This window comes from Dryobates pubescens, chromosome 2, assembly GCF_014839835.1.
Source record: "Dryobates pubescens isolate bDryPub1 chromosome 2, bDryPub1.pri, whole genome shotgun sequence".
NCBI classification, from domain to species: domain Eukaryota; kingdom Metazoa; phylum Chordata; class Aves; order Piciformes; family Picidae; genus Dryobates; species Dryobates pubescens.
This window is the reverse complement of record NC_071613.1, coordinates 35,151,085-35,169,843: the sequence shown is the minus strand read 5'-3', so window position 1 is coordinate 35,169,843 and position 18,759 is coordinate 35,151,085.

Here is an 18,759-nt window from a genome sequence, read left to right as displayed (position 1 = left end):
GGCTTTAGCCACAGCTTGAAAATGTTAAAATCTGCCTCAAGCCGTTATGCTTCCTTCTTCCCCCTCATAAAGAGGTTACAATTTCAATAATAATCTATGTAAAGAGAAAAAGGTCTTTTTTTTTTTTTTGGGGGGGGGGGGGGGGAGGGAGGGGAAAGGGAGAATTAAAAAAAATTTAAATGTAGTAGATGAGAGTCCCCAAAGATCCAAGCAGAAATGGTGTTACAACCACCAGTTACACTGTGCTTTATGTTTATTTCTTAACCTACTATTTAACAGTGAAACAGCAAAGCAGAGCTCAAAGTTCTTACTAATCACTAATTTGAGCTTTGCAATTAAGCAAAAACATATTCAGAACTTAAGTAGCAGGACATGCATGAAGTGAAAAGAAGGTGTAATTTACAGACCATTCAATTACTCTGTGGTGGAAAAAAGAATAACAGAGGGGGGTTGATACTACACTACTGTCTTGGTTTCAGTTGAGATAGAGTAACGTTTTCCTAATTGCTGGTACAGGCCCTGTGATTTAGGTTAAGGATGAGAATAATGGTAATGAAACAGTGATGTTTTTAAGTTGTTGTTAAGTAGTGTTCACATTAAGTCAAGGATTTTTCAGCTTCTCACGCTCTGCTAGCAACAAGACTGGAGAAGCACAATCATTTGTAAAGGGAAACAGCTGGGACAACTGACCCAAACTGGCCTAAAGAATATTTTTATACCATGTGATGTCATGGCTAGTATATAAACTGGGGGAGTTGGCTGGGAGGGGCAGATCTCTTCTGAGGGACTGGCTGAGCATCAGTCAGGAGCTGGTGAGCAATTGCACTGCGCATCACTTGTATTCCCCAGGCTTTATTTCACTCTCTTTTTATCTTTGTTTTCATTACTGTTCTTATTATTACTGTTATATTTTACATTTATTTTAATTATTAAACTGCTCTTATCACAACTCATGAGTATTACTTGTTTTCAATTCCCTCCATCACGCAAGGGGTGGGGAAGGAATGAGTGAGTGGCTGTGTGCCACCACTGGCTAGCATGGTTCTGGTGTGGAAAATAGCTGAAATACACACAGTTGTCCCTATAACCAGTCACACCTGGACAGACACACACAAATTGGAGGTGGGGATTCTAAGCACTTTCTGGCATATTCTTTTAACAATATGAGAATTATATCATTATCTTCATAACTGAGTCTCTCATTTGTAGTAATTACATTGTTGAAGTGAAACTAGACTGAAGTAACTAATTTGAAGGAAAGAGCAATGTGAGCAAGAGAGCCAGTAGTATCCTGGAGTGCATTAAACAGTGTGACCAGCAGATTAAGGGAGATCCTTGTACCCCACTACTCTGCCCTAGTAAGGTCTTTTTATTGTGTCCAGTTCTGGGCTCCCCTGTTCAGGAGAGACAGAGAACTACTGAAGAGAGTCCAGTGGACAGCTACAAGGATGATTAAGGGAATGGACCTTCTGTTTTATGAGGAAGGGCTGAGTGACCTGACCCTATTTTGCCTGGAGGAGGTGTTTACAAATACCTTAAAGGTTAGTCTCTTTTCACTGGTTCCCAGTGACAGGATGAGGGGCAATGGGTACAAACTGGAACACAGGAAGATAGAACAGAACAGAACAGGTTGGAAAAGACCTTCGAGATCATCAAGTCCAACCTATCATCCAACACCATCCAATCAACTAAACCATGGCACCAAGTGCCTCATCCAGTCTCCTCTTAGACACCTCCAGCGTTGCTGACTCCACCACCTCCCTGGGCAGCCCATTCCAATGGCCCATCTCTTTCTGTGAAGAACTTCTTCCTAACATACAGCCTAAATCTTCCCTGGCACAGCTTGAAACTGTGTCCTCTTGTTCTGGTGCTGGTTGCCTGGGAGAAGAGACCAACCCCCACCTGCCTACAACCTCCCTTTAGGTAGTTGTAGAGAGCAATAAGGTCTCCTCTGAGCCTCCCCTTCTCCAGGCTAAGCAACCCCAGCTCCCTCAGCCTCTCCTCATAGGGCTTATGCTCCAAACCCCTCACCAGCTTTGTTACCCTTTTCTGGACACATTCCAGCAACTCAACCTCTTTCCTAAACTGAGTGGCCCAGAACTGGACACAGTACTCAAGGTGTGGCCTAACCAGTGCAGTGTACAGGGGCAGAATGACCTCCCTGTTCCTGCTGGCCACACTGTTCCTGATACAGGCCAGGATGCCATTGGCCTTTTTGGCCACCTGGGCACATTGCTGGCTCATGTTCAGCCTACTATCAGCCAGTGCTCCCAGGTCCCTTTCTGCCTGGTTCCACCTCAACATGAAGAAAAACTTTACTCTGAGGATGGCAGAGCACTGGAACAGGCTACCCAGAGAGGTTGTGGAATCTCCTTTTCTGGAGACTTTCAAAACCCAGATGGACATATTCCTGTATGGCTTGCCCTAGGTGAACTTGTTGTGACAGGGGTGTTGTAGTAGATCTACACAGGTCCCTTCTGACCCCTACCATTCTGTAATCCTGTGAAATAATGAAACCTAAGTACAGAACAGAATCTGCGGTTTGGTTGATCATAGTACCCAAAGTAATTCATTAGATATATTGCACATATATGGAGAATAGAATATACTTGTTTCAACTCACAGCTTAGATGATGAAGCTCAATTTGTTTGCAAATGATTGGCTGACTGACAAAAATACAGAAAGAAGCAATTCCTTGATAAGACTAATATCCCTTACAAGAAGCTTGCTGGATACTCAGCTCTTGACAGATGCTTCAAAAGCAGTGCATATACTGGGCATTTATTTTTATTTGTACCTGTTCAGAATATTGTGACCTTTCTTTTGACATGTATGCCCCACAGCTGTTTCACAGTCATCTTGTATTACTCTTAATGAGCTAATATGTAAAGACTGTTTCCAAGCGGAAGAGTGGAACAAAAAACTCAGGGATGATAGCTCAAGGAAGCATTTAAACTAGAGTACCATCTATTGGAGTGGATCTAAATAATACCTAGCACTTGAGTTTTGACCACTTTACAGAGATTTACTCTTTGCTGCAACTTAGATTAGCCTTAGGTCTTGGGTTGCAACCTTCAGTGGATAATAGTTGAGGCCTAACCCCTATCGTTACATGATTGTGTGACTGCCAGACTTTTAACAAAGAGTATTCTCCTCTGCAGTGCACGCACATTCTTTCTCACTACATCAGGACAAGAAGCCCCACATTTAGTGAACAGCAAGAGTCTTGTACAAGATTGCTCTCTCTTCTAAAAGCATTCCTCTAGGGAGCTAAAACTAATCAAGTAGTCTGAGAAAGGGCAATCTCAGCCTGGGTTAAATACAAATCAAATCTATAAATGAAACTAAACTCAGACTAGAAAATGAATTATTACTGGGGAAAGGGAAGAAGCTCAACGACTACAGAGATATAGAATTTTGTAAGAAGTCCCAGTGGAAAAAAAACAACATTGTATTTGCATAAAGCCATTCTGAAACTGAATTCAGATTGCAAGTGCTTAATAATTGAAACTGAACAATGATTTCTTTTCCACTTCAGATATGAAACCAAGTCAAACTATCTTCCTTCCAATTTATCCCACCACACCTCTTCTAAACTATTTGCCTGATTTGCAGACTACATCCCAACTCAGCAGAGATCTGTTTGAAGTTGGGAGAAGATGATGAGTATTTAAAGGCAGGAGAAGATGATGAGTTTTGAAAGAGGTTTGTTGATGGATGAAGATTGTAACCCAGCCTCTAACACTCAATCAGTAGCACTGCAATACTTACCTTGAACGAGATGACATAGGGAAGGTAACATAAGATCAGCTAACAAAGTTTTAAAATTCAGTTTTCCACATGAAGACAAAGCAACATCTTTGATATGTATTTTATCACAAAAGTACTGAGCCTAGTCCCTAAAATTTTTTTTAAAGAAAATTATTTTTTTAAAAGTAATAAAACTGTCATTTTTTCATGCAAACTATTCATAGGAAAATGTTAATACCCAAGAATAAAATCTGACAGAAAGCCAATTCCATGATATTTAAGTTACAGACTTTTTCATATTCTTGCTTCTGCTGCACTAAAATAGTGGCCAGTCATGCAGTGAATCTAACAAAACTTATTAATACAAATTCAACAAGAATGAGAACAATTGTGTATTCTAACCTATATTCATTTTGCAAATATTTTGAATAAAAGGGTAGTTTCTATTTGCATTCTACAATTTTGAATGTCCTACAATTAGTGGACTTTCCAAAATAAATTTACATCTTCTGGATGGGCACCATGCAGCTTCTAACAGGTGTTCCTATAAAAATTCAACATTATCAGCAACAAGCTGGCAGCTACTGGTGGGGTGAGGGGAGTTAAGAAATTATTTGGCTCACAGCAGAACTTCCTATTTAACCACAGGGATGACAAAATTAAATCAAGGTCAAGTATGTGAAGGAGCAGCTGTGCCATGTAGCAGATAAGAGACTGCTGGTATATATATAGTAAATTTGTTTTGATTTTCTAAGTCACTATTCCTGTCTTCCAATTGAAGGCTGCTGCAGGAGAGAAAGTGGCCTCCTGCACTCTCAGCTTCCACTTTTGGCTCCAGAGCTCCACTTTGGGCTCCAGGTTCAGCTCATTCCCAGGCTGCTTGAAGACTTTGTGGTGGACCAAGTCTCTAACACTCACTGCAATACTTCAGTACCCCACTTCTGGTCTACAAGGAAATCTTCACAGCTGTCCAATATAGTAGAATTGCTAAAAACTTTTCCTCTTATTGAATGAGAGATGTTTAAATCTCCCTAACAGAATGAAATTACTGGATGAGGTGTAAGGCTCTTGCTTACAGAAAATTTTGCTTTCAGATGTAGTAGTTTTGGGCCCTGTAATGCTTTGATTCATAGCCTATGACTTTTCTATTTCAGTAAATAAATTTATGACAGTTAATGCACAGGTACTGAAAACAGTGTCTGTAATTATTTGGTACCAATCTGTCCTCCCCTTACTCCATCTGTTTCCTTCACTCATTGCACTGGAATCCTGCTTCGAATCCATGTAGCACAGTGTAAGTTACCTAGTTACTCAGCTGAAAGACATTTTCAAAATAAATCACTTTCCTTGTACTCTGTAGAAGGCAACAGTCACAAACTATTAATTAATAAATGTCTGAGCAATACCTCTTTCAACAAAATACACAACTGTCATTAAATTTTCTCTAATTTCAGATTGTGCACTTCAAAATAATACCATAAAGGCTCATCACTTTAATCAATTATTGACTTCATCTTGGGGACTTTCTACTGATTCCAACTGATGCTTCTTTTAAAAGGGTAAGTAGCCACATACCTGTATGATACTACAAACTGATTTAGATTTTTATATCAAATACAATAGTGTAAATGCCCAATATTGCATTAATTTGTTGTACCATATAGTTTTTATTAAACTGTGCTGACTCACCCTTTTTAATGCTTTAACAGTTCTTTGGCCTGCTAACGAGTAAAGATTTTTCTTATCTGAGACTATATATAAGTATTTAGCAGGAAAAGAAAAAATGAAGAAAGCCCTCTTCCCCTTTACAATCCCAGATGGAAGATATCATATAAAAACTGAATGAAATTAATTTTTTGAGAAATTTAGCATAGCACAAATACAACCCTGCTACTTTAACCATTACCTTTAAGGTAGTGTGTAAATGAGGTCAGTCCAAGGTCAGGAAAGAGGGGCTTGCTGTTTCTCTATGGAAGCTTAATTTTAAATTTTTTAATTTTTTTTTTTAATTTTCAGTATTCATGGTGTCTGTCTTTTCTATACTAACATGGTATCTAAAATATATGTGTCCTAAATACTTTCATTTATGCATTTTACCACTCCAGTATTATCATCACATACAAAGGGAACAGTTACATTTTATTTGCAGCTACAGAAGACTTTTGACCGATACTGAATTTATGCAGAATAGAATATACAAGAATTCTAGCATACAGAATGCTATTTAAATGTGCATTTAAACACATGACTCTCTGACCAGGGTAACAGTAACTCTACTCAGCAGTACGTTTTTTTTAATCTCACATGTTATTTTACCAAAATTTCAGTAGCATAACTGCCTATGAAAATTATTTATTTATTCAAAAGCAGTAAATTTCCTATCCTCTTGAGACACAGAAAAAGTGTTTATTAACACAAGGGAATTTAAAAATATTTAGTGAGAACATAAGATGGAAATTAAATGTTTTTTCAAGATGAAAAATGGGGGGGGGGGGGGAATGGGGGCAGGGGGAAGTGCTGGTAACAGCACTTTGTAAAATAGAACTTTAATGTTAGAGATCAATTATAGTGATGTAGGTGACTGAAAAAAATGACAATTTCAATTCTTGTAATCTTTATGTGTACATTTAAATACACAAGTCTATTTCTCCTTTCTCTGGCAGAATTTGAAGTACTTAGAAATGAAAGCTTAAAAATTGCTGGTATTAACCCCAGGAAAAATTAAAAAAGAAGTCTATACACCTCCTATGGTCTTTTAAAAAGCATTAATAATAAAGTATTTGCATAAAGTTAAAGAAAAAAAACCACACTTATGTGAGAAAACATTAATCTTTTTGACATCTGCAAGCTACTTCTCTTGATCTGCTCTATAAATAGAAGGTAGTTATGGAGAGACTAAAAACAAGACAATGCTTTAGAAAATAAGAGAGGCTGCCTTTTAAAAATAAAATAGAATGAGTAAATCTGTATCATAGAGATACAACACTATTAAACACATTAATGTTTTTCAAGACACAATTGAATCTTTTTTTGATCCAGACTTCCTCATTCAATAAACAATTGTTAAACTTCCACTAACTCCAAAGCAGAGTCAGCCCTGATGCATTCTCTCTCTAGTAATATTTTGTGGCCTTCAGAGTATCAATATTAACTGTGAATGTCAGAAGAACTGTACAGGCTCTAGTGGAAAAAAAAAAAAAATAAAACAAGTATTCAGTCCTCTAAATGAGTGCCTGAGCAATGACTTTTAAGTGAAGACAGAGATCAGCAAGTCAGCTGCTGTTCATACTGCTTTCTTACTTATAATCAAAACCCAGAGTCATGGGGAGTGCTCATAATCTATTCCTTCCTAGGACTTCATAGTTTTCATTTAATATATTTTATGTTTATAACCAAAGTAGGAGAATAACTTAAGAAACAAGTATGATCCAAGACTAAATTCCAAACACAAAAGCTGACAGTGAAGTTGAAATTTCAAATTAATATGCTGAGTCAATCCTAACATGGTGGGTGTTAGGTACGGTTTCAAATGGTACCTCAGCTTCTCTCTTTGAACTGTAATGTTTCCCAGACTCAGTGCAGAAGTGCATATCAAGCTGCTTCTTATAGCAAATGGCAACCTGTTTATATATTGGCAAAAGAAGGCTGTAAAAGGACAAAACAGAAGGCAACTCAGCCACTCAGAGATGGAGAGCACCATTAAAGAGGCTGAAAGGAAATCAAGTGGAGGGAGTTATGTTCCTGGGAGGTGGAAAGGAGGTGGATGGATGGAACCACAGAGCTCAGCCAAGGCAAAAGTTACATACTGGGTTTCACAAAATTAAATATGACCATGACCTGTATTTTTAGACAGTGCACTAGGAGGAGAGAGATTAAAATGCCAGAAATTATTATCCTTCATAGGCAAACTCATTCAGGAATCTGATTTGCATGACTGCAGATACTTGCAAACATTGATACATTGAGCTCAAATTAACATAGTTTTAGTGCCATGTACTGCTACCCTGAAGTGCAGAATATCTGCACCAATATAGGAATTCCCAATGGCAGCAGGAGGCAGCAGTTGTACCCTAGGCCAAGTCCTAGTCTGTGCCTTCAGAGACCTATTTCAAACCAGATGGATATTAACCTAAATAGCATTTACACAAGTTTCAAATAAATTACACCTTCTTAGTTGTAATTTCCTGTTTCAGAGTGCAACAACATTTTAATCTATCCTAAAGTGAGGACAAAATGAATCATCTCAGTCTAAGTGGATGCTCTGGCATGCTAAATGAGAAATGGGCATAATCATTTTAGAGCAGAGGCACTTAGATCACAGGGAATGCATTTAAGTAGAACAGCAGCAATTATTACATTTCCAGCTACTAGAGACTAAGGCCACAACCTGGAAATATAGTCACAGACTCACAGATTGCATTGGATTGGAAGGGATTCTCAAAAGTCATCTTGTCCAACCTCCCTTCAGTGAGCAGGGACACCTCCAACTAGATCAGGCTGCCTAAGGCCACACCGAGTCTGATCTTGAATGCCTCCTCACCACATCCTCAACCACATCCCTGGGCAACCTGTTCCAGTAATTTACCATTCTCACTGTAAAGAACTCATTCCTTACATCCAACCTAAATCTACCTTGTCCTGGTTTAAAACTATTGCCCCTCATCCTATTGCTACAAGCCCTTCTAAACAGTCCTTCCCCAGCCTTCCTGTAGGTCAGTGACTTTTAGTTTGTAGAAAAATGCCAAAATGCAGGATTCTAGCTTTCAGCAATTTAACTGATCAGAACATGCTTTTCATTCATTCTTGGGGTTTAGATTTTATTGTTAATGCAGAAAATCTCCATAACACTGAAAGCTGAAAGTGCAATGTCAAATAAATTGAACTTAACATCAAAATAACAGGGCCTGTTGCACAATTTTCATATTAATTAACTGAAAACACTTCTGAATTTTAATTCACTGACAATTCCATTAGCACAAAATTATGAAAAATTATGATTCCCTCTGGTGTTTTTATGTCCTTTCAGAAAGCTGACTTCAAAAAAACATACAAACTCTGGAGGGGGAGGGTGGCAAGGCAGAAACATACTGTAACAAATGTAGCTTGCATTATTGAAAGCAAAATTCCATGTACAAATTCAGACTGAATAGGATCTTGGAGGTGAGAATATAGCACCTCCAAGCAGGGAGTGTATAAATCCAGTTGCGGGGATCATGACTAGAGGAACTGGGAAAAAAATTTGGGGGGGGAAATCCTCTAGGCAGGAGATAACACAGATAATTTTTTTTCCTTTAAGTTAGAGCAAAATAAAGAGAAGGGGGAAAAAAAGATAATGTTGACAATGTGCTAACATAGCCTTTTGAAAGGGAGGGAAATAAATCTACATTGCAAAGCAAAGATGTGAAAATTCACTTTACTCAAGCATGATATCTCCTAGAAAGAAATAGCATTTGCTGTTTTGTACATACAAATTTAGAGGACACCTACATGTACGTAGTCAAAAAGGAGCACTGAGTGCAATTCTGTTGTATGCTAAAGAGGAACTGCAGAAGAAAAATGTGCAAGAATACCATATAAAGACCCAGTCCTGCATAATGTCAAGGTTGCATATTTGTCCATGATACCCACTGAAGGTATGCCAAAACACACAATGCTAGTGGTCAGTCTGTTACTTGCTCTATCATGCCAAAGCATTTACATGTAAGCCAGAACTGCTTGGTAGCTCACACAGGAATGTTTTATCTCTTCTGGTCAGGCTAAGGAAAATACCTATTGTATATATCCTCCACCAATCATTTGCCTGTTCACTCTGTCCCTTTGTTTTCAGATGCTGTATGGGTTCTGGCTGGGATAAGAGCTAGTTTTCTTCGTAGCAGTTCATATGGTGTTATGTTTTGGACTTGTGACCAGAACAGTGCCAATAACACACCAATGTTTCAGCTATTGCTGAGCAAATCTCGCTCAGTGTCAAGGCCATCTCATGCCCTGCAACTGAGTAGGCTGGAAGTGCACAAGAAGCTAGGAAAGGACACAGCCAGCATAACTGACCCCACATGACCAGAGGGATATCCCATAGCATGTTATGTCATGCTCTGCAATAAAGCTGGGGGAAGGACATTCAGAGTTATGGTGTTTGTCTAACCAAGTAACTGTTACGTACACTAATGCCCTTCTTTCCTGTAAACAGATAAATAGCTGCCTGCCAGCATTAATCCACAAATGACACAAAACACTCAGTTATTTGAATTAGTAACAAAAATAGCAATGCATCCCTCTATTGTCCTCTTTTCACCTCTTTTTTCTTTGTTATTAAAAGAAAACCAAGTGCATTTACTAAGAGCTAGAACAAAAGGAATAAAAATGTCATGCTTTACAAAGGCACAAAATACTTGTATTTAACTCTGGCAAGTTTGCAAAGAGAAAAAGTTCCACAAATCAAAGAGGTCTAGAGTGCATCATCTGTCTAATTTCATCAGTATTTCCCTTACTTCTGCTTCTCTTTCATTCCTACAGACCATATCATCTTATTATTGTTTTACAAGTTTATTGAAATGCAGTTCTGTAGCCAGGAGTATTAGTCATGCTTATTTTATCTGTTACTAACAAAACAAAAGACATTCACAAGAGCAGATGACTCCTACTTTAAATTCCTTCTTAAGAGATGTAAGCTAATCCACTGCACTGATCAAACAAGATTGGTTTAGATTCACACATATGATAAAAATCCTTTCAAGTAATATTTCATATGCAGACCAAACACAAATGAAAAAAATAAATTACATTACCTAGTTTGACACAGAAATACAATGGTTAAAATTGTCTATATAGGTCAAAACTCCCAATGACTTCCATACAAAGTTGTGGGGTTTGTACTTGTCTTCTCTTTGAACATACAGGTTTATATACATCTATGTACACATACATATTCTGTTCTTGAACTTCTTCACTTAACAGTAAGAACTATATTAGTGAATAACATTCCAAGCAGACTGAAAATATTTTTTGTGTTAGAAATGCATTAGAGATATAATCTTAGATTTTGCTAATACATCAAGTTAAGCCCAGGAAAAGATCAATAAAGTAATAGTGATTGCAGTTTTATTATTGCATGTTATTCAATAATATTATTATTGATTGTCTACTATTGCAATTTCCATTAGGACAAAATAAGACTTCTGGAATACATCTTTATAGAAGTTTTGACTGTCTTCTGTGATTACAGTTTGATTAAAATACTGAAGTGAAATGACGTTGAGAAAAAGGTTGCAAACATTCTTTGCTTCTGCCAATTATTTTTACTCCAGGAGTAAAAAATGCTTCCCAAAAATGTTTTAAATCTTTGAAGAGTAAAACATGCTACTAAAAACCAATCTCCCATGTGTACAATAATACATATGACTTCTTCAGAGGAAAAGCAGGCAAGCTGACTAGGAAACATTTCTGGCACAAGTAAGAGAAAGGGAGGGAAGTTACATTTTGACATTACATTACTATCACAGGAAAAAAAATAATAATTTAATCCAATACCACAGTCTTTCAAAGAATGCTAATCCCCTTTATCAACCAAAAAGTATATTTGCCTCCCCTTCAAAGGCAATCTTGGAAATTAGTCTTTGTGCTATCAATAAAGAGCACATGGCCCAGATACAACTTTTTTAATTAGTCATCATAGTTGATTTAAATGTTGTATGGTTTTGCTGCTGAAATATTGTTATGGACCAAATTACCTTTCTCTCAACTTTCTTTTGTAAGAGTCCAGAGGGCTTGTCATCAGAAACAAACAACCTGTCATACAAAAACTCAGCCTCTGCTTCAACAGGCTCTTAGTTAGTGTAGCGATGGTATCATGACGCATCCCTGTACATGCAAAGTGTCACTTTCCCTCAGCACATGGTAGCAATTTGAACATCAAAACAAGTATGAGCATTTTTAATGCTGGGGATTCAACATTCAACCAGTGATGCTTCTCTTATTATCATGATTTTTTTTTCCTTCTAATACACACACAGTCTCATATCCTCACCGTTTGCCATAATGTGATGTTCTAAACTTATTTTTTGTATGTCTGTAAATCTTTCCAAATCTTGTTGCTTAACCTTGAGTTACCTTGTTCCCAATTAGTAAATTATAAAAAATTTCAGCTACTGAATAACTATTATAGCCTAGAATTTGTAGTCATGGAAGCATAACTCATTTTTTTCCACAAAATCAAAAAGCAGTCAGTAACAAATTTTACCCTTTCGTTTCCATATTGTGCTGAACATCATAGTGAGCAGAATGAGTTTTGTCACTGATTTTAATGGGAATAATCTTCTATATAGTTTATATATTCTTTTTAAGATAAAAGTTGGTATGATTCCAGGCTTTAAATCTCCACTTGAAAACCTCTAGTTTCTTCAAGATAGACTTCCCTAAGGAGCATTTTTTACTTATACCTCAACAAGTAACCCAGGGTGCTGCAAGATATGGATAGCATATCATTATACTTGTTACTCAGGAATAGAACAGACTGTTTTGGAATCTTATCCTTAATCACATTTTAGCATCGTTTCTGGAGACTATGGACTTAAACACCACACTCTGAATTCCATAGCATTTCTTCAAAAACTTTTGGTTTCCTACCTTCTCCATCTGGACAACTCCACTGAAGAGCATGATTACATTGGTCTTTGTTTCAGTAATAGAAAGCTAAAGCAAACAGATACACTTGTCACAGCCACAGACAGGAAAAAAAAAAAAACAAACCACAAAAAAACTACTAATGAGAAAAGTCTTGGGTGCTATACAACTTCTAACCCTCTTTCTAAAGCTAGTCTGAACAAATGGCAGGGACTGGGCATCATACACATTTGTATACCTTGAGTTCAAGAATTTGATGAGTTGCAGTAAAGAAGAGCTTATAGCCTCTGCTCCAGGTCAAAAATGTTTTATAGCAATGCCACTTTAAGCAGTACAAAACAAGTTCCATTTTAGTACCTTCTTTTTTCAATAGATATTTAGCTGTAATGAATTGCTTTTAAAATTACAAAAAACAGTCAAGTGCTTTTTTAAAAGCATGATGAGCCTTGAATAATCTTTATTAAAAAAAAAATACTAAAAGGAGGAACTAAAGAGATTTAAGATGGGGTTCAGTTGTGCCAAATGTAATGACTGATCAATGGATACCAGATTTGCAAACAGAACCTATTTAGTAAAGAAGAAAAAAGGTACTCTTGAGTACAAAGGCAGTATACTTTTTTGTCTTGCTATATCTAATACTGCCATTATCTTTTTTTAATAGACATCATATCAGCTAAGAGCTTCATTTACTATCCTTCTTTGTTTTTTGTTCACTGATCATAGCATAGATATATGGATAAGACTGAAGAGTCATTCTGGAGAAAAAGAAATTACATTTTTAAAAAATAAAGAAATCAATTGCCAAACAATTCAAATTCACCAATTAAGCTACAGCCTGAAAACTACTTTCAGTCACAGAATGGCAGACATAAGCACCTTGCCTCCAAAGACAATGAAGTGAACTTCAAATACATATCAACAAGAAAAGTATATGATGACATCAGGGAGTCTCTTGTTCCTTTTTAATTGATAGCTCTTGAGTTTTGTTCATAAGTAATCCTAGCAGATTTTTGTGTTCAGATAGAAAGAAAAACCCACCTTTGTAAAACTTCAGTTCTGCAGATACACCTAAGATATTTCTGAAAATGTACTTGCCTAGAAGATGACTTTGGATCTTTAAACTGAGACACAGGATGTCTATCTTTCTGATCAGTGCTCAGTTTAGGAAAACACAACAGACAAAACATCATAATCTAAGAAAGCTGTTTGCAGGTTTAGTAATGCAGTAGTATTTCTATTTCACTTGCTTTGAGCTTTTAAATATATTAATTTCTCTATTTGTTTTTGAAATTACAGATGAGTGAGCTTTTGCCTTTAAGATAACTTCAATTCTTTCATCCAAGGTGTCTTGCCTAAACAGAACTAATAACCATAAAAAGCATCAACATATTGCTCTCACTATTTGCTACAATGGCCCTAGGTATAGAAACAATGCTTACTAATTATAAAGAGCAAAATGAAGGCCCATGAAGAGCCTGATATGGTCGTACATATGTGTGGATTATCTGAAAATCAATTCACATAAAATGTGAAATGTGACATAGAGGGTATGTTTTGAAAGCTTTATACAGGACCTACATTCATTAATCTTATTAATAAATAATAGGATTAGTGCATATACCACTTCTACATGGCTTTCAAAAAGTTCCAAATTTAAACCAAACACAAGGAAGCAGATGAAATTTAAAAAACATATAATCCTAGTAAGATGTCAACCAGCAATTATTCCTTTCTATTCAAGTATAAGCTGCTCAACAGTACTTCTATGTCTTTGTTAGAATTATGGCTGCTGGAAAGCAGTAATTCTAAGGCAGGTTTTGTTGTTTAGCTATAACAACATAAAAATGTTCCTGTCCTGCTGAATCTTCTATTTATTCTATCCACACTGTAAAAACAGGCACCCTGCTATCACTATAAAAGATATTACAAGGCATAACTTCATCCTCTGAGTTAAAGGGGACATACAGGTTAATGAAATGTAGGATCCGCATTGCTTTGTCAGCGTCTGCACATCTGTCTGCTAAGCTAGGAAATATATTCTTGGTTTTTCATTTGTGAAAATCTCCTTTGGGCAAAGTGTCTAAACATCTGTGGATGAGAGGTTTTTGTTTACTTACAGAACAGACACTACATCACAAGGATCAGTCTCATCTGCATCATCTCTCAAAGGCAACCTAAAAACCCCCACATATAGTTGCCCAAGGACTCGCCTTTCATATTTCTTTAATTGTGACAAATGAACCATACAAATTACCAGGTAAAGTCAGTTTTCACAGTTACTGTGTTAGATTTTGTTATGTTAGTTACTATGTTAGATGCTTTGACAAGTGTAAATCATGCCTGACAAATCTGGTGGCCTTCTATGACAAGGTCAAAATATCAGTAGATGATGGCCAAGCAACTGATAATTTACCTGGACCTGAGCAAAGCCTTTGACACTGTCCCACATGACATCCTGATCTCCAAACTGGTGCAGTATGGGTTTGATGGATGGACCACTCAGTGGATAAAGAACTGGGTTAACAGCTGCATCCAAAGAGTAGCTGTCAATGGGTCCATGTCCAAATGGAGGCCAGTGACAAGTGGAGTGACAGTGACAGTGATCGGTACTGTTTCACATCTTTGTCAGTGACATGGAGAGTGGCATTGAGGGCATCCTCAGCAAGTTTGCTGATGACACCAAGCTGTGTGGTGCAGCAGACACACTGGAGGGAAGGGATGCCTTCCAGAGGGACCTTGGTAGGCTGGAGAAGGGGGCCCATGACAACCTTATAAGGTTCAACAAGACCAAATGGAAGGTTCTGCAGCTGGGTTGGGGCAATCCCAAGCACCTATATAGGCTGGGCAGGGTCTGGCTTGAGAGCAACCCTGAAGAAAAGGATTTGAGGGTGCTGGTGGATGAGAAGCTCAACATGAGCCACCAGTGTGCACTTGCAGCCCAGAGAGCCAATCACATCCTGGGCTGCATCAAGAAAAGCATAGCCAGCAGGTCAAGGGAGGTGATTCTCCCCCTCTACTCCACTCTGGTGAGACCCCACCTGGAGTACTCTGTTCAGTTCTGGAGCCCCTATTACAGGAGCATGTCCAGAGAAGGGCCACGAGGATGATTAGAGGGCTGGAGCACTTCTCCTGGATGGACAGACTGAGAGAGTTGGAGCTATTAGAGGACACAGTCTCAGGCTGCGCCAGGGGAGGTTTAGGTTGGATGTTAGGAAAAAGTTCTATACAGAGAGAGTGATTGCCCATTGGAATGGGCTGCCTGGGGAGGTGGTGGAGTCACCGTCACTGGAGGTTTTCAGGAGAAGACTTGGTGGGGTGCTGGGTGCCATGGGTTAGTTGTTTAGGTGGTGTTGGATTGGTTGATGGGTTGGACGCGATGATCTTGAAGGTCTCTTCCAACCTGGTTTATTCTATGTATGTATTCTATGTATTCAGTCTGGAGAAGTGAAGGCTCCAAGGAGACCTTACTGGGGCCTTCCAGCATCTGAAGGGGGCTACAAGAAAGCTGGTGAGGGACTTTTTAGGGTGTCAAGTAATGATAGGACTAGGGGAAAAGAAAAAAAAAAAAAAAAAAAAAAGAAATGGGTAGGTTCAAATTGGATGTTAGGAAGTAGTTCCTCACCATGAGGGTGGTGAGACACTGGAACAGGTTGCCCAGGGAGGTGGTAGAAGCCCCATTCCTGGGGGTTTTTAAGGCCAGGCTAGATGTGGCTCTGGGAAACCTGATCTGGTGTGAGGCTCCCCTGCCTATGGCAGTGGGGTTGGAACTAGATGATCCTTAAAGTCCCTTCCAACCCTAACAATTCTGTGATCATCTTCTTAGGACCCAAATCAAAACCACACACTCATTTCACACAAGCTGTAAAATAATTTCTAATTTAAAAAAATATTTTGGATGGAGAAGTAACACAAAGGAAGGATTCTGGTCAAAAATTAAAATCAGCTATGCATCAGCTCAGATACCAACTCTCATCTTACTGCTTGTTACTTAGGAGAAGAGACCAATCCCCACATCACAACAACCTCCATTCAGGTAGTTGTAGAGAGCGAGAAGGTCTCTTCTCAGGCTCCTTTTATCCAAGACACTCTTCACAGGACTTGTGCTTTGGAGCCCTCATCAATCACCAGCTTTGCTGCACTTCTTTGGACACACTCCAGCACCTCAATGTCTTTCTTGTAGTGAGGGCTCCAAAACTGAACACAGTACTTGAGGTGCGGCCTCACCAGTACTGAGTAGAGGGGGATAATCACTTCCCTAGTTCTGCTAGCATCCTATATATATACACATATATATAACTTATGGTATGGAACACAAATAGATATTAAAAGCCTTTGAAGAAAAGCATTTGAAATGAAGGTTGGACATATGACTACTTTTTCCTTCATTTTAAATAAAGGACTATGGTGAAATAAATTGCATAGGACGACTACTGCTATTAATTTTCAATAAAGCATGAACATTTCTACCATTGTCATGAAATACTTCCAAATTCAAACATAGGATCTTTAAAAGAAAACCAACTACTTCCTAGCATACATGCTAATAATCCTATTTACAGAAAAATTTGGGGCTGGGGGGTGAGTAAAAAGGAGGGCATTTAAACCAATTCAACATTGACAGAAAAAGGCACATTTTTAATAAGTAATAAGTGCACACTCTTCAAGCTTTTCAGTTTTATAGATAAGAGTGCAAATTAATATTTTTAATTCTATGCAGATGGTTATTTTTATTTCTGTAAAGCCAGCATAAAAAATGGTCTATACTATCACAGAACCAATATCTGCTGGTTTATTCTATAATTTCCTATGCATTTTAAGGGGGCAAGACCATCACTTATGAACTCTAAGTGAAAGGTAAGGAGGAATGAACCTTAATCCCTATGTTCTGAATATCTCCTACTATTTGAGTTCAAAGCTTAAATCTGAAGCCTAAATATTTTGGATAGTGCAACACAGTGATCCTGAAAAAAAACACAAAAACAACAAACAAACAAACAAACCCCACCAACCAACAAAAACACAACTGAATTTGGATTAACACCTGCACAATTACACAACAATCTCTGTGAAATACCATCAAAAGTTATCCCTTCCCCCAGAATATCATCAAACTCTGGGGAATGAAAAGTGTCTTATAAAAGTTTTTAGCAATTCCATTTTTCTGCTCTGTACATCTGGTGTAGTTCTGAATGCACAATCTATATATAGCATGGATTAAATAACCAAAGGGCAGAACAATGACAAACCCACTGAGCTGCCCAAACAGAATCCTGCTTAAAACTGCCACCCAGGCAGAGAGTTGATATATACAATGGCTAAGGACTGGTACTACCATTCACCAATTGTACCTTCAATTTCAGGGTACCTTTAATTAATAGTTAAGTAACATTTGAAGCACAAACCTTGCCAGTTTCTTTGATATCTTTCCCAGCTTCTTTGATTTATCATTTTGTTTGAATCACTATTCAAAGCATGGAAGCTACCAAGCAGATATATCGGACCATATGAGCACTTCTTGCCAAAATACAGAAATAGTTCAAGCTGACATCCCAGTTCTGAATATTTCTGAAGAGGAAAACAGAATCTGACATATTTGCTTTAAAGGAACACACTACATCCATAGAATTAAAATTGCATCAAGGCACGACAGGCAAGGAACAGAAACATTTACCACTGCAGAGACAGAACATGCTGAGGGTGCTGCTGAAAAACTGACCTTTGTGAGGAGGGAGATTAGGGAAGCATTACATATCTCACATCTTTCTTTCTTAATAACAGCCAGTTACTTGCAAGAAAGCATACACTGCACATATATAAGGTGTCATGTTTCTGTTAGGATGGAGATGTTTTATTTCTTTTTTTCCCCTCCATATTTTACTATAATTCATTTCCACTTGGCATTCCAGTTCTAAATCTCGCCTGGTGTGAGCTTTTGTATGGAAAAAGCAGTACCCGTCCTACAGCAGGCAAATGGAACTAGAGTATAAAAAATAAAATAAATAAGGTATTTTAGTTCTCTATTGTAACAAGGATTCGCCAAGGTCTGCCTGATTACCTTGTTATAATATGTTAAATATTTTCTAGTAATTTTAAACTTGCAACAGTACTTCCATAAAGCAAAACCTCCTGTTTTGCACAGATTGTTAATTGTTCAGAACCGTATTTGGAACTTTAAGGTCTGCATGCACTTCTTGGCCCAAAAAGTTGGGTTAGTATTGCAGAAGCTACTAATGGAAATGTGACTCCGAATGAGAGCGTTGATTAAAAATAGTTTGGCAACACTCTGGTTAACTATAATGTATAAATTCTACCTCAGAGCAAACAGATTCTCACATATGCTTGATCATGCTTACTCAAAAAGTTGTAATTTTTATATTTAGATATATTTT